We start from the raw sequence: 10,931 nt of genomic DNA, 5'->3' as shown, positions 1-10,931 counted from the left end.
TTCGCGGTGAGTCCCGATCGCGCCGTCACAGGATCCTTCGCGGTGAGCCCCGATTGCGCTGTCACAGGATCCTTCCCGGTGAGTCCCAATCGCACTATCACAGGATCCTTTGCAGTGAGCCCCGATCCCACTGTCGCAGGATCCTTCGCGGTGAGCCCCGATCATGCCGTCTGTCACAGGACCCTTCAAAGTGAGCCCTGATGGTACTGTCACTGGATCTTTCGCAGTGAGCCCTCATCACACTGTCACAGGATCTTTCAGTGTTGACTTTGGAATTGCTTCACCAGTCAGAAACTTCTGGGGCCAGCAGCACCTCTGCTTGAGTTTTGCTCGTGCCCACTGAGCTCATTCCACCCACTCAGCTCATGCTACCAGCCCAGATCCCCTGCCTTGCACTAGCACAGGTGCTGGCTCTGTGTGAGGCTGTAGCTGGACCAGAGGTACTACAAGCAGCTTCGAGATGCCAGGAACCATAGAGCCCCAAAGGGTGTTACGGTATGTCACAGTCCTGGCTTGGGGAGGCCCGAAGCTCTTCTCTCCTTCTCATCACCTGCAGCGTGGCAAGTGGAGTGGGGGTGTTTTGGGGGAGCATTTCAGCCTGTTTGTGTCATAGCTCTTTTGGTCCCATTGCCCAGCTCTGGCCTGCGGTTCCTGTGCTGGCCTGGCTCTGCCTCCCGTCACTGCTGACAGAGGGTGGGAGGGCTATAGTGTTACAGCTCTGGCTTAGGGAATCCCAAGGTCTGGGCCTCAGAAGGGCTGCCACTCTTCACTCCCACAGTCCGGAAGTGTATCACTGCCCACAGCTTGGTGAGCTGGCCAGGAAAGTGTTACAGCTCCTTTTGCTCCCACTATGTGGTGGGTCCCAAGTTCTTGTCCTGTGTCCAGGAAGAATAAGGCTACTTGGACAACTGGAGGGTGAGCAAGAAAGAGGTAAGATTTATTGGGCAACTAAACAGCTCTCAGCAGAGAGGAAACCCAAAGTAGGTAGCTCCTGTCCACAGGCAAGTAATCCCAGAGTGTGAGAGTCTGGCTGAGTCCAGGGATTTTTATGGGCTCCGAATGGAAGAAGGGCGTGCTGATTGGTCCATGGGTGGGCTTGGAAAAAGCACCACTTGACTGGCCAAAAGGCATCAAGGAGATTTTTTTCACTCCGGGTAGCAGACTTCACTGGGAACTGGCAGCCTGGCCCCCAGGCTTCAGTCCATCTTGGCTTGAAGGTGGGGTTTCATCTGGGACCCATCCCTTCCTGTCTAGAAACCTGCCTGCCTCCTGCCACCATCAGCACCATTGCACTCCAACCTGGGCAACAGAGTGGAAGCCGCATCTCTTAAAAATAAAAAATAAAAAAAATAAAAACAAATAAAAAATGTATATTTTAAAAACAAATGCTGAATTCACAGAATTCACACAATACAATATTCTATAGGAATGAAAAAGTAAGCAGTGAAAATTCTCCCTCTTGTTTATCTACCAAAACTCCACTCACCAGGGGGAAGCCCATGTTTGGTGTTTCTTACATATTATTCCATAGATCATTTGTATGTGTGACTAGTACATATTTTCTCCCGCCTTTTTTATAAACACAAATGATAGCATAGCATATGCATCTTGTTTTTTTTTCTACCTAATTTAATTTTATAGTCTCCAGGTTCCTTTAATGGTGTCATAGGGGTAAGCTTTCCAGCTGAAATTTGTAGTGACATTAATGGGAAGGGGAACATTACCAAAAAACCCGATAGGAAAAAGGGAAGGAAACATGGGAATAGAGGGCACCCAGATTTGAACCAGGGACCACTTGGTCTGCAGCCAAATGATCTACCCCTCAGCTATGCCTGCTTGCCTAAGGGACACGCCTCCTTAGCATATTTCACCTGTGTAGCCACACCCAAGACACTACATTTACTATAATGCCTAATGTTTTTGAACACTTACAATGTTCTAAATAAATTGTAAGAACTTCATATATATAATTTTAAAAATTATTTATGGTAGTACTATCACCACTACCACCATCATCACCAATGATAATGACATATGGAATTGAAGCAACTTGCCCCAAATCAGTGTTAACTGTCAGAATCAAAACCGCAATGAAACACCATCTCACACCAATCAGAATGGTTATTATAAAAAAGTCAAAGAATAACACATGCTGGCAAGGTTGCAGAGAAAAGGAACCCTTATACACTGTTAGTGGGAGTGAAATTAGTTCAAGCATTGTGGAATGAAGTAAGGTGATTCCGCAAAGAGCCAAAAGCAGAACTACTGCTTGATCCCATTATTGAGAGTAAAGCATTCTACCAGAAAGACACATGCGCACAAATGATTATTGTAGCACTGCTCACAATAGCAAAGACGTGGAAACAACCCAAATGCCCATCAGCGATAGAGTGGATAAAGAAAATGTGGTATGTACACACCATGGAATATTATGCAGCCATAAAAAGAATGATATGTCTTTTGCCCGCACATGGATGGAGCTGGAGGCCATCATCCTTAGCAAGCTAAGGCAGGATCATTAAACCAAATACTGCATGTTCTCACTTATAAGTAGCGGCTCAATGATAAAAAGAAGAAACAACAACAGACACTGGGGTCTACCTGAGGCGGAGAGGGTGGGAGGAGGGAGAGGAGCAGAAAAGATCACTATTGGGTATTGAGCTTAATACGTGGGTGATGTAGTAATATGTACAACAAACCCCTGTGAAGTGTGTTTATGTATGTAACAAACCTTCACATGTTACACCCAAACCTAAAATAAAATTAAAAAAAAAATCCTTGAAAAATAAAAAGAAATCACCTGTAGTCTCAGGTCCTCTGGAGACTGAGGTGGGAGGACTGCTTGAGTCCAGGTGGTCGAGGCTGTAGCGCGCCATGATCATGCTGTGACACTCCTGCCTAGGCAACAGAGCAAGACCCTGTCTGAAAAAAAAAAAAAAAAAAAGACCGTGACTCCAAAGTTTTGATTTCTGCTCCAGAATCTCAATCTCACACCTCAGGAGGAGCATGGATACCCTCCTTTGACTTTCTTCTCTTTCCTGTGCACCCTCACCACCAGCCAGTGGAGACAAAGCTTTCTGAGGAAAACATCCTGCAAAATAATGAGTCGGTAAGCTGGTGATTCATGAAGTTGAAGAACTACAAGGCCATCATTAAAAAGGTGAACATAAGTCTGTTATTAAGGACAATCCCCTTTCAGGTCTGTAGTCCCAGCATCTAATTAATGGAACTAAAGCTTTTGGAAGTTCATTCTTTTTTCTTTTCTTCTTATTTTTTTTGAGACGGAGTTTCACTCCTGTTTCCCAGGCCAGAGTGCAATGGTGAGGCTCACTGCAACCTCTGCCTCCTGGATTCAAGCAATTCTCCTGCCTCAGCCTCCTGAGTAGCTCGGATTACTGGCATGCACCACCACACCTGGCTAATTTGGTATTTTTAGTAGAGATGGGGTTTCGCCATATTGGTCAGGCTGGTCTCGAACTCCCAACCTCAGATGATCCACTAACAGCCTCCCAAAGTGCTGGGATTACAGGCGTGAGACCCGTGCCCGGCCGGAAGTTCATTTTATAAAAGGTGAAACCATTGCCATTATTGTGAATGCTGGTGTACTCGGTTTAAAAGTGCAGTATTGAAGGTAGAACTCTGTGCAGCAACAATACAAGGGTGCAATTTAGGGAGCACAGCACTGTGATAAAAACAATATACTTGACAAGGAAGTCTTTAGTAAATGCTAAGAAAATTCAGCAGGATGTAGTTGGAACCAGATGTGGTGTACACACAAGTCACAAATCCATCCAGACAGGCTGGGATAGTCTACCGATTCAGATAAAGCGTGAGGGTTTTTTTTTTTTCTTTTACGTCATATATATGAAAACAAACTATTTTGTGACAGAGCTGATTTAGTATAATAAAATATTTCGTTATGGTACTATGCACTTTCTACAAGTGTTTTTGAAAATTGCTAGTGAATAGAATAGCTATTCAGTATTTTGTCTACCAAAACACTAAAAATACTAAAACAAATTTGTTAGTCAAAAAATAAAAATTTCCAAAAAGCATATAATTTAGCATCCCAGTGTCCTCTCCAAATCATCCTTGCTTGAACAATACGGGTGGCTGGGAACCTGATTGTGGCTCCAGGGGTGCAGGTGCGTGAGATACGAGGTAGGCTGGCCCCCGTGTGGGTCACAAGAAATGTAGGATGGGAAACTCCACCAACCACTCTCTGGGAGTGTGAGGGTAGAGGAGATCCCATATTACAGCTCCAGAAGGTCTGCAGGGTTACCTCTAAAAGTCACGGCACAGGGGGCACCCGGATTTGAACCGGGGACCTCTTGATCTGCAGTCAAATGCTCTACCCCTGAGCTATACCCCCTCCCGTTGGAAGGAAGCGGATTCACACCTTTGTAGTCACCACACGCAGGCTGGGTACAGCGCTGCAGCGTCCGCGCTTTGGGCGGTGCTTTCCACCGGCGCCCAGTTCCGGCCTTTGCGCTCTTCCCATCACACTCCTACACACTTTCTTCCCCGACTTTGGGGGATCGATTGCCTCGGTCACTGTCTTTGCCCACAGCAGAAGTTCAGGAATCTCTCATTACCAAGACAAGAAAGCACAGGCCACCCGGAGCCCCGCCGAGCTCTGGGGGCGCCAGCCCCAGCCCACCGCGTTTACTCCGTCGGCCATCCTCACCTCGAACCTTTTCTTTATCCGTCCCTTTCGGGCGCTTTCCCTCTTTGCTTTCCTCATCTTTATTCTCCATCTCTGTCCTCTTCCCACGATCTTCTGACGTCACTCAGGGCCCTCCCCCACACCCATTCTCTCCGCAAACCACGAAGACCTTCCTAGGCCTTCATCTGATGATGGTACATTGTCTTTTTCAACTAACTGCTTATCTGCGATGAAAACAGAGGGCCTGGGGCAGTGAAAAAGAGGTAGACCATTTATTTCCTAAAATAAAATAGGCGACGGGGGCCAAGAGAACCAAATAGCGACAGCAGCAGGAGACAGCCTGCCCCACTAAACATCAGCGTCTGCCAGGACACAAGCATGCGCTCGGCGCGGGGACCAAACACCTGGAACGCGGACCTGGGCGCACCCCACAGTGTACGCACGAACTGAATGAAAGAGAAGCTCACGTTTACAGAGCAGCGATGTTCACGACGACTCCATAAGGCAGGCGCTGTGATTGCGGTCCCAACTTTACAGATGAGAAAGCTGAGGCACGGAGACGTTAAATAAGCTGCCCAACGTCAAATGCTTGGTAAGTGGAAATGCAGAGTCCAGCGGTCTGGCGCCAAAGTCCGAACACTCAACCCACACATCACAGATTCATAGGGGAAAGGAAGAGTTATTTACAGACGTTTCACTGGGAGACCTAGTTGGCCATTTTGGAAAAATAATTAAGTGGCAACTAAACTTCATGTTATAGACCAAAATGAAGTCCAAGTGGATTAAATTATCACACATAAAATATCAAACATAAATAAAAGCATAAGAAAGTATAAATTACATCTAACTGATTTCTGGACTTTCTAATACACACTGGAACAAATCCCAGCAGAAAATACCAATAGACTCGGCTACACACGCGTTAAAGGTTACGTTCAGGTATGTAAACAAAATGTAGAAAGTAAAAAGTTCCTCTTCAAAGTTTTCCTTCTTGTTAAAGAATAATAACAATAGTTAAAAATAATAGTCTCTTTTAAAGACTAAGTTTCTTCAAGGCCTTCTTGCTTTTTACTAGTGAGTCTTTGTTAAGCCCTATCCTATGTAACTGTTAGATATAAAAGAACAAGTACATTCTATGTCCTTGTACTTTAACCAAGATATTTATGTTATTACTTTTCTAAGTCCTTTCGAAAGCAATTTCCTCTCCCTTCCTTATTTAAACTTCCTCTTTTCCTTTATTCTTCATTGCCTTTATCTATTTAGAAAAGTTTTAAGTTGTTAGCCAATCAAGTTTAGATTAGGTTATGAAGTCCAGCTCCAACCAACAGAGATCAGACACAGCAGTAGACCCAATTCATAAAGAATAAATATGTCGGCTGAGGTGGGCAGATCACTCGAGGTCAGGAATTCGAGACCAGCCTGACCAGCATAGTGAAACCTCATCTTTACTAAAAATCCAAAAAATTATTTGGGTGTGGTGGTGCATGCCTGTAATCCCAACTACTCAGGAGGCTGAGGCAGGAGAATCACTTGAACCCACAAGGCAGAGGCTGCAGTAAGCCAAGATTTCACCACTGCACTCCAGCCTGGGCAAGAAGAGCAAAACTTTGTCTCAGGAAAAAAAAAAAAAAAAAGAATAAATATGCCTGCCTTTCTTTTGTTCATTGTGCTTTTGTGGCAAGATTGCTGACAGACAGCACCCTTCCTGCAGAAAGTAAAATTGCCTTGCTGAGAAACTTTTTGTCTGAATGCAAATTTTTCCTTGCAGTACCTAGGAACAAGCATTCTATCTCTAACACAAAACCAAAAGGTTAACACCAAGTTGGGAAAATATTTATATCATGTATGACAGTCAAAATATTACAAATTAATGTCCTTCCCACATATATTAGCAAAGGCCATCAAAAGACAATTCACAAAAGGAAATAGTTGGTAGACAAGGACAAATATAATCTCAGTAAGTCAAAATAAATCTTAGTAAAACCAAAGATGTGCAAATGAAAACAAAGCCATTTAACATTTTTCCTGTATTGAAATGGACAAAAATTAAAATAGAATCCTCCTACTGGCAGGGGTATGGTAAGACCAGTACTACTTTAGGCCTGCAAACTGGTACAATTTTTTATTTTTATTTTTTTTTTTTTGAGATGGAGTCTTGCTCTGTTACCCACGCTGGAGTGCAGAAATCTTGGCTCACTGCAACCTCCACCATCTGAGTTGCAGTGAGCCGAGATCCTCAGCCTCAGCCTCCCAAAGTAGCTAGGAATACAGCTGCTTGCCACCACATCTGGCGATTTTTTTGTATTTTAGTAGAGAAAGGATTTCACCATGTTGGCCAGGCACCTCCAACTCCTGACCTCAAGCAATCCACCCATCTCAGCCTCCCAAAGTCCTGGGATGACAGGCCTGAGCCACCGCACCTGGCCTTGGTACAGTCTTTCTCAAGAGGAAAGGCAGTATAAATTAAGAGATAAGTTAAAACAATTCCCTTTGACCTAGCAGTAATTTTACGTTTATGAACCCAGCCCAGAAAAAGCCTGAAATATGAACAATGTTGGCTCGAAGATATTTAAGTGCTCTTAAGTGTTATTTAAAAATTAAAGCAAATAGATAGCAGGGTGCAGTGGCTCACACCTGTAATCCCAGCACTTTGGGAGGCTGAGGGGGGTAGATCACCTAAGGTCGGGAATTTGAGACCAGCCTGACCAATATGTTGAATCCCTGTCTCTACTAAAAATACAAAAATTAGCTGGCCTGTGGTGGTGTGTGCCTGTAATCCCAGCTACTCAGGAGGCTGAGGCAAGAGAATCGCTTGAACCCGGCAGGCAGAGGTTGCAGTGAGCCAAGATCGCACCACAGCACTCTAGCCTGGGCCACAGAGAGAAACCCTGTCTTAAAAAAAAAAAAAAAAAGAAAGAAAAGAAAAAAAATGAAATGCCTAATATTAGAGAGGTAATTAAGAAACTATGGCATATCTGCATGATAGAAAACTATGCAGCTATTTAAAATGTTTGATATAATTCACAAGAAAATGTGAATTACATGGTAAGTCAGTGATTCTCAATTCTGACTCTACCTAAGAATTGCCTAGGGAGATTGTAAAACTACTAATGCAGGCAGGAGGGGGCAGATCAGTTGAATCAGAATATCTAGGGTGATAACAGATACTGACAGTTTGCACTGTCAGGGGATTCCTTTGTGCAGCCATGGTTGGGAATCACGATGTTAAATGTGAGGGGGAATTATCTCAAAGGTAAAAATAAATAGAGTCAACCAAACAAAAAGCTAAATGGAAATATTTTGAACTAATAAGAGTTCTATGGTGAGATTGTTAGTGACTACTTCTTCTTTATACTTTTTGGTATTTTCAGTAATTGTTCTATTTTCCTCAACCACTACAAAATTATTATTGTTATTATTATTTGAGACAGATCCTCACTCTGCTGCCAGGCTGGAGTGCAGTGGTGCAATCTCAGCTCACTGCAATCTCCTCCTCCTGGGTTCAAGCTATTCTCCTGCCTCAGCCTCCTGAGTAGCTGGGATTACAGGCGTGTGCCACCATGCCCAGCTAATGTTTTTAAATTTTATTTTTAGTAGAGATGGGGTTTGTCTATGTCGGCCAGGAGATGGTCTCAATCACCTGACCTCGTGATCCACCTGTCTTGGTCTCCCAAAGTGCTGGGCCACTGCGTGAGCCACTGCGACCAGCTGAAATTATTTTTTAAGTTTAAGGGCCCCCAGAAGCACCTCAATTCAAACTGGAAGCTCTTAATCTATAGTTAAATGTCGTATATAGGTCCACAGCCCTTTCTTGTGCCCTCCTTCCCATCCAAGCCACTCCCAGGACTCAGTCAAACAAGCATCAACGCATGGAACAGGCGCAGGTCCTTTCCATGGCCTTCCAGGAAGCCACTTACCTGTCAGTTTCCTGGATCATCCACCAAGCGCATCTCAGTTCCATGAGGATGCCCTTCACTTGCACTGTTTGCTCCAGGGAACACATGTGAGGACTAAAACGTGGATACGGGGGTTATGGGTGATTAGAACTTTTTCTTTATATTCCTCTATATTCACATTTTCTGCAATAAAATGTATCACTTTGAAAATCAGAAAAACCCATATATATTACAAATTTAAGCATATCTCCTCTAGTAATTAGAAGCAATATCATTTCCTTTTGACATAATTAATACATAATTGCTTAATTAAGACAAAAAAGAATCCAAGGAATGCTAACTTGGGAAATAAGTGCTTTATAATTTACACACAATGTACTCAATCAAGTTTTTTTTCTTTTTGAACCAAGGCTTGCTCTGTTGTTCAGGATTGCAGTGGCACAATCATGGCTCACTGTAACCTCAAACTCCTGCCTTTAAGCGATCCTCCCATCTCAGCCTCCCAAGTAGCTAGGATTAATTTTTTTTTTTTTTTTTTTTTTTTTGTTGAGACAATTTTTTTTTGGTAGAGACAATGTCTCGCTCTGTTGACCAGGCTGGTCTTGAACTCCTGGGCTCAAGCAGTCCTCGTGCCTCAGTATCCTAAAGTGCTAGGATTACAAGTATGAGCCACCATGCCTGGCCTCACTTATGCTTTTACTGTATAGGAATATTTCCATTTTGCACAGGAGGACGCAGCCTCAGAACATTTCCAAGGAATTCAATTACAAGGCCTCTCTGTCCAAGTCCACGGCTTTTCCCACAATACTGCACTTCTTCCATCTTTTCTAGTAACGGTTGGATAACTGGAGGAACAGAGAGTTGATCACTGGGATCTGACAGCGTTACCACCTCATTCCCAGTCCTGCCCTCTCCATGTGAGGATGGGTGAATCTGAGCTAGGAATAGTGGCTCACGTGTGCTGAGTGTTTATGTTGAGGCTTACATACACTATCCCACAGAATCCTCATAGCTCTCTGAGGCAGGTGCAATTGTTATATCCTAGGAAGTAATTAAGACTGGCCCCATTTTATAGCTGAAGAAACAGATTCAGGGGGACTAAGTGACTCATTTAGTCATTCAACAAATAAATACACTATGTTCCAAGATCTAGTCTACACACTGAGGACTCAGCAGTGAATGAGGCAAAGTAACAAGGCCCTGCCCCCATGGGGCTACATTCCCAGAGGTGCAGGGTGACAGACAAGCAAAATAATGAATGAATGAAATCATCACAGATATTAAAAACACTACAGGAAAATAAAGCAGGGTATTCTGATGGAAGACAGGAGGGATGGTCAGGAAACAATGATTGGAATGGAAATCTGAATGATAAGAAGCCAGTGAATAAAAATCTGGATGCCTGTGGGGGCTCACACCTGCAATCCCAGCACTGTGGGAGGCTGAGGTGGGCAGATCACTTGAGCACGGGAGTTCGAGACCAGCTTGGGTAACATGGCAAAACCTCATCTGTACAAAAGATTTTTTTAAAAATTATCCAGGCATGGCGTCACGCACCTATAGTCTCAGCTACTCTGGAGGCTGAGGCTGGAGGATCAGTTGAGCCTGGGGAGTTGAGGCTGCAGTGAGCTATGATCGTGCCACTGCACTCCATTCTAGGTGACAGAATCAGATCCTGTTTCAAAAAATAAGTAGATAAAAATAACTAAAATTCTGGACGCAAAGGATCTCAGGCCTTGGATAGAATGACCCACTTGGAGTGGCTTAGCAGGATGAAGCAAGAACAAGGCCAGCAGAGGGGGCAGAGCAGGACAGCGATTCCACTTGGAGGTGAGGGAGGTGGGGTGGGGTCAGGCCATGGAGGGCCCTGTGAGCTGGGTCAGGAGGTGGCATTTGTTTCCTGTGCCATCTCAGGGAGAGTGGAGTCTGGATTTGGATCTCCCTCCCATGGGCAGGGGCACATCTCTGAGCATTTCATGAGAGACTCTGTAGTGGGCTTGGTACAGGTCTTCGTCATAGCGGGTCTGTCCTGTTGAGACGGGCTTCTTGGGTCAGTCTGTAAGCCCCTTTGGCCATGCATTTAAGGTTATTGTTCATCCAGTCGACCTGGTTTCTGCCCTTGAGGAGCAGAGATGAGTGGAGGATGCACAAATGAACATCCATTGTAGCCAGGTGTCACTTCAATAACTGTCTTAAGTGCTGTGAGCCCAGAAAGGGAAGCGGAGAGTAGGCACCACAGTTACCCTAAGCTGGAGTGTTCCAGAGGCCTTAGTTACCCCAAGTTGGGGAGTTCCAGAGGCCTTAGTTACCCCAAGTTGGGGAGTTCCAGAGGCCTTAGTTACCCCAAGTTGGGGAGTTCCAGAGGCCTT

The 10,931-nt window shown here is 44.5% G+C and overlaps 1 non-coding gene across 1 annotated transcript; it reads right to left on the bottom strand.

Moving 5' to 3' along the window:
- Positions 1-4,300: 4,300 nt before the first annotated feature.
- On the bottom strand, positions 4,301-4,372 carry TRNAC-GCA. Its single transcript has one exon. It is a non-coding gene; the product is annotated as a tRNA-Cys (tRNA).
- Between the last annotated feature and the right edge of the window lie 6,559 nt (positions 4,373-10,931).

This window comes from Sapajus apella, unplaced genomic scaffold (assembly GCF_009761245.1).
Source record: "Sapajus apella isolate SASKATOON/1434 unplaced genomic scaffold, GSC_monkey_1.0 scaffold56, whole genome shotgun sequence".
In the NCBI taxonomy this organism is placed as follows: Eukaryota; Metazoa; Chordata; class Mammalia; order Primates; family Cebidae; genus Sapajus; species Sapajus apella.
Note: the sequence above shows the minus strand (reverse complement) of the source record. Positions and strands in the feature narration are given on the sequence as shown.